The sequence below is a fragment of the Gekko japonicus genome, unplaced genomic scaffold (assembly GCF_001447785.1).
Source record: "Gekko japonicus isolate JY-2015 unplaced genomic scaffold, Gekko_japonicus_V1.1 scaffold257, whole genome shotgun sequence".
Classification (NCBI taxonomy): Eukaryota; Metazoa; Chordata; class Lepidosauria; order Squamata; family Gekkonidae; genus Gekko; species Gekko japonicus.
This window is the reverse complement of record NW_015171509.1, coordinates 1,223,237-1,229,456: the sequence shown is the minus strand read 5'-3', so window position 1 is coordinate 1,229,456 and position 6,220 is coordinate 1,223,237. Positions and strand designations below refer to the sequence as shown.

General features: G+C 45.4%; 1 protein-coding gene across 1 annotated transcript in view; it reads left to right on the top strand.

Annotated features, from left to right (window-relative positions):
• The window catches only part of GAK (cyclin G associated kinase), a 109,125-nt gene that overhangs the window by 54,099 nt on the left and 48,806 nt on the right, over positions 1–6,220 (top strand). The window lies entirely within an intron of this gene.

Genomic DNA, 6,220 nt, shown 5'->3' with positions numbered 1-6,220 from the left:
AATTTATAAGGACTTTTAGGAGCTCGCCACTGGACTTGCTGTCCCCTTCTTTTTCTTCCTCCTCTGGCCCTCCCAGCTGGACTCTTAAAAATTCTCTCACTTTCAGAACAGAGTCAATCTTTTCTTTTTTATCCTTGATTTTGAAGGTGACGCCTTCTGGAATTAGCCATCTATATCCAGTTGAATTTGTTTGAAGAAAAAGAACAAGGTCTTTATATTTCTTTCTCCGCTGTCTTATTTCAAATGGAATATCCTTCAGTACTCTGATAACACTCTCCCCAGCTCTCAGGGGAGCTCCAGATACTGCTTTCAGGATTGCATCCCTTTCATGCCTCTTTGAGAATCTTACGACAATTTCCCCAGGCAGATTATTTTTCTTTATGTATCCTGAATATGACCTATAGGCCACATCCATTTCGCTTAGCAAAAATTCTGCCTTCATCTCTGTCACTGGGGCCAGTATTTCACTCATCATTTCCTTCAGATTCTCTCCCTTAGTCTCTGGCATGTCCTGAAAGCGAAGGATCATATTAGCCTTTTCCATTTGTAATTGTAGCAACTGCTCTTCTGTAGAAACTTGCTTCTTTTCCAGTTTTTGTACTTTCTTCTTCACCTTTTGGGTAGTGGCATCCACTTCTTTCACCTTCTCATTTGTTTGATTCATCATTTTCAGAGTCTCGCTTATCTGATTTTGTTGAGTGGTGATACACTGGGTCATTGATGTCATCTGCTCTTTGAGATTATTCATTTGGTCCAGCAGGTGGCGCATGGAGCCTGCCAAAGTCTTTGCCGGCTCATTGGCTCCTTCCAGTTTTGGGCTCTCAGTTACTTTTGATTTCAGATGTTTCTCTTTCTCCGTCCTTTTCCCCGCCGTCTTTTTCGCTTTGTTTACTTTAGCAAACTTTTTGAAAGTCTCTGAATATGCGCTTAAATGCTCGCACTCGCCTTGGTAAGTACTCCTTAGCAGTTTTAACCATTTATACTTCCGCTCCCCCCCCTCAATCGCTCTAAAGTCTATGCACTTGGGAGGCGTCCCTCCCCCGCTCACCTAATCTTCTGTTCCGTGGGGTGGGGGTGGGGAGCTTATTTTCTTTTTAATCAATGCTTAAATGGCTCACATTCATAATCGCTCCACAGACCTCGTTTACACTGCATTTCTAACGCTCGATCTCCAGCGCTTGCCCTGGTCAGCGTCACTTAGTCCATTCGGTCTCTCAGCATAAAGAACCGTCAGAGCGGAGAGGTGCCTCAATTCTCCGGCATTACGCAGTCGAAGAGGCAACCTCTCAGAAACTCCATGGCCAAGGGTCCCTTCAGCCGGGTCCCTGGGGGAGTAGTGAGCCTGCACACCCCCTCCTTTGGCTGGAGCGCAGCTTTACCCCCGGGAGGTCTGGGAGGTGAGTCTGCTAGCGTGCCGCCATCAACCGGAAGTTCCGGTTTATCTGTTTCTTGATGTTTCCCTGCTAACACTTCACATCATTTGCTGTCCCTATCTGGTAGAGGTGGGGAAAGGGTCAAATGTTATGTTCATGACCTAGACAGGTGTGAAGTACAGAGGAGAAGAGGGGGGAGCAGTAATAGCCTACTGTTGCTTCCAGTTTCAGCAAATAGTTACATGTAGAGTTTAAAATCTGGGCTTGGCATAAGTGTGAATGTGGAATTGGTTCCTTAGTCAAAAATTGCAATCAAAGGATTTAAAACCATAGAAAAGTTTAGAGCAGAAGCATCAAATGTACTTAAATGAAGTATGGTATGTCTGTCTGCTATCGTCTTGGGTCCAGTGCGGAAGCCACTGACAAAAACAGCTCCCACTTACTGCCCCCGACCCATGTCATTGCCGAATGTGATGTGAATACATTTCTCTGTGGTGTTTCATATCAGTTGGGTCAGTGCTGGGCTTTCACCTCTCTTGTCTTCCTGTCAGAACCCACAGCCAACAATGTAGTACACGCTTATCAGGAAAGGTAATACTTTATTGAAGAGCTATAGATGCATTAACATAGGCACTGTTAAGAATGGCGGCTGCCCATGGGGCATAATAGGATATAGGGTATTCGTATGCACCCCCCCACTGCCCTGGCCGATTAGCCACACTCCTGTGCGTGAGAGAAAGCCCTCCGGCCGTTAGCGCTAAAGCTGGGAACCAAGCTTGCTCCCACGGCTCCCTTGAAACTAGACATCAACATCCCACCACCTGCAGAACTTAGAGATAAGCGTTACAACAGCAAAGAAGCAGAGAAGGAATGCAATGGCAATTAGAATACTACTGACCTCCCCAACCCCCATGGCAGCATAACTGACACTTCCTCCCAGATTACATTGGGACACTGTTCTCTCGTTCAGCTGGGCTGTCGGCAAAGCGGTCCAATGGGATTCTGCTTCCATTTTATTTGACAGTGCCCTTGCCTTTGTAAAACACGTGTCTTGAGAACTGCGTGACGGTGCACTTGACTTACACTCAGTGGGAGAGCGCGGAGGGAAAAAAAACACCTTGGATTTCTGTTGTAGACGCAGAAGTGAAAGGGATGGGAGAAAGGCAGTCATACCTGCTTCCTTGGCGCATCTTTTTAATTGACTACCCAAGGGAATCAGTATTCCCCCCCCCCATAGAAGTCAGTGGTTCCATCTTGAGTTCAGTGTGTGAAAAGTCAGTAAATTGGCTATATTTTGAAGCCCAGCAGCATTTGTGTGTGCATTTGCAAATCCTTCCTTCATCCCAGGCACAGAGGTTAGCAATGTTTTGGGGCATGGAAGGAGCTTTACTGCATCCCAGGCACAGGGGTTAGCAGTGTTTTGGGGCATGGAAGGAGCTTTACTGGCTAGGTTTTTAACATTTCCCATTCAAACAAACAGTAGCCATCGGGTTACACAAGAGAAAGTGCTGCAGTTGCGAATGGCATTGGGGAGACAAGGGGCACGGGCTGCCGTCTGAATTTTATGGTGGGTGGAACTCCCGCGAAGCTGTGCTGCCCTCTGATTTTAGAGGTGAAAGTAACTGGACGTACCAGTGCCGGCAGAAGATGCTCCTTGCTCCTGACATCATACAGCAGTCTAGTTCTTGGAGGGAGCCGTAGAGAGGGAAGGCCATCGTCAGGGCAACAGCCTTGTGGCTAGCAAGTAAATCAGCTGATTTGTGGAGAGTTTCAGGCTCCTTGCTCTGGAGTCACTGTGACATCACACAAATGGTGACCAATTGTAAAGCTGCCCTCCCCCCTGCGGTTCTGTTGGCTGGGCGTGCAAAAGGCGAGGACCACCTTGGCCAAGCGTAGCTGTCCTTCCATCTGTTCAGTGCTTGAATGCTAGCAGCTGTCTTCTGTCAAAGAGAAAGTCCATTGGGATGGACTGGCACCGTTTCTTTCAAGCAGGGCCTGTCCTGGGCGAGGTGAACGTTTTGATGTGGTTTGATTTCCTTTCACTAGAGATCATTCAGGGCCACATGATTTTTGGTCCTCCTGTGGATAAACTGGAACAGAGAAGAGTTGGTGGTGGCAATGGGGAAAACTCAACTATTCCGTTTAAAAGAGTGCTTTATTCAGATACGTTTTGCTTTGGCCTTGGGAAAACCTAGGAATTATAGTACCTCAGACTTTCAGTCCCATTAATATGGCCCCAAAATGCGAAGCAAATACTTTGTGTCCTTTGGTAATACTTTTTGAAGCTTGCTTTTCTGAGAGTCCAGTGCCCTCTGGTGCTGACATTCTCAGTTCTGTGTGGGAAATCCAAGGGGATTATGTGCAAAATGTTCAACTGTGATTTGCACAAGATGTTTTACAATGAAAGTGAAATATTACTGTGGTGGTAACTGCTAAGTTTTAGGTGCTCTGTGTTATACGTGGAGCCGCTTCTGCCCTGACCTGGATAGCCCAGGCAAGCCCGATCTCGTCAGGTCTCAGAATCTAAGCAGGGCCGACCCTGGCAAGTAATTGGATGGGAGACCTCCAAGGAATACCAGGGCCGGGATGCAGAGGCAGGCAATTGCAAGCCACCTCTCTGTAACATCTAAGCCCCACTAGGGGTCACCAAAAGTCAACCATGACTTCCAGGCACAGACACACTCTACAAAAAAAAAAAACCCAACTGGAGCAACTTCACACTTTGTGGCTCTTTTTATTACCCACAGAAGCGTTAAGTTAGGTTGTTCATGCAAATGAACATCTACCCGAGAATATTTTAGCCCTGATACCCTCTATTACCTCCCACTGTGGCCTGGATCCAAAGAATTGTGTGGCTAATCACCACGTGACCCAGGGGACCTTTGGACTTGTGCTTCTCTAGCAGCAGCTGAAGGGAGCTTCAAAAGACATTTTGTGCTCTTATATGGGGGCTTGCTGTTCAAAGGGAAAACTAATTCTAAAAGCCCTGCAGGGGTCACCAAAAATAGCTGTTCATAATACTGCCCGTGTGATTTGAAGCACTTGAAGTCACAGAAGGTACTTTGGCTTTAAGGATCTCTGAAATCCTGAGATGGCAATTTCCAAATTATTGGATTGGGATAACTTCTGCAATGTTGTGAGTATCTCCAGTTACAGCCAGCGTGCTCCGTTAGAAACAAGTTGTGCTGAAATTGGTGGTGCTTCCAAGTAAATGTCTGTTTTAAGGCTGAAGGGTTGGAGTATTTCTCCGGAATTGACACCGATCACAGAATGCAGCATCCATGGGGTTGCAAAGAGTCGAACTCGACTGTGCGACTGAACAGCAACAACAACCTGTCGATGAGGTTTCTATATAGCTGTCCCTGTTGAAGCAGCTTGCTTTCCTCATTACAGAAAGTATTGGTTAACGCCTGGAGTTCAGATTTTAAGTTGCTGCTTCATTTTTTTTATATAACGCCATCCAAATGCTTTACAAAGTAAAACAAAGCAAAAAAGAAACGGCAATGGCTGCCAGTGTTTTTAAGTTCATCATTCATAATGTTCTTTTGCCTAGCCTGTTAGTGCCTAAGACATTTATTTGCCAAGCTGTGCTTTAGAGTTTGTTGTGTGTCTGGTTCTTGTTGTTGTTTTTTGGGTGGGGTGGCTGTGTAATTTTTGTTTGTTTTTTGTTTGTTTTTTGTTTTGGGGTGTTTTGCATCTTGATTCTGCACATGATGCTCATTTCGTTGCCCCCCTTTTTCCCCTTTCATCTTTCATCGTTACATACTTGCGTTCCTTAGCAGTCCAAGGTAAATATGCTTAAGTATTAGTGTATGTTCTGTTTGTTGCATGTTCACAAGCTTGCTTTGGCCTTACTTGCTAAAATTAAATACTTGACTCGCAAGTTATATAAGGAGTGACTTGTTGGCAACTTTTCACTGGGTCAGCCATGGATGGTGGACCTGTGCCAGTTTAATGGCCCAGTACCTGCTTTATTCCATTGCACTTGAATATGAAACCTTAATTTGGCTGTCTTTGTGGCTGTATGATTTCAGAGCTTCTGTTTTTTAAATAAATATGCTAAATCGCTAATCTTTTGTAATTAATTTTTGGGTATCTTCTCTCACTCCCCCTTCCCCTCCTTGAGGAGCAAACCGTTGGGAAAATAGATAATTTGTTGTCCTTGAAGATCTCATTACTCAGAGACCTTCTCTTTCAATCTAATTGCTAGGGTTTGGGGAAATGCCAAGCATTTTTCAGATGGTGCATTTTTGGACAAAAGTCAGAAGCTCTACACACTAACATACTAGTTGCTTAGCATTTTGAAACTGTAATCACTTACTTTCTGCAGCATTTTCTACTTACTAACATGCCGGTATGAACTGGGGCTCCTTCACACACATACACAGCGCTGTTCATATTAAGCATTAAATTGCCAGTTCCTTAGCTCAGAAGCTGTGATGTCCAGTCCTCTTGCCAAGAACTTCCTTAATTTCTTAAAAAATGAATAATCTGAGTGTTGGTATCTGGACACCTCCTGGCTATAAGTGTCATCTGCGTACTCTTTGTTGCATGGCCTAGGGGCAGCCAAATGTTAATTCAAGGGCCTCATCTAGCTTCTGTGTAGTGCTTAGTTCTCTTAGTTCTTAGTTGTGAGAGCCAGTTTGGTGTAGTGGTTAAAAGCGTGGACTCTAATCTGGGAGAACCAGGTTTGATTCCCCACTCCTCCACATGCAGCTGCTGGTGTGACCTTGGATCAGTCACAAGTTCTCTCAGAGCTGTTCTCTCAAGAGCAGTCTTCGAAAGAGCTCTCTCAGCCCCATCTACCTCACAGGGTGCCTGTTGTGGGGAGAGGAAGGGAAAGGAGA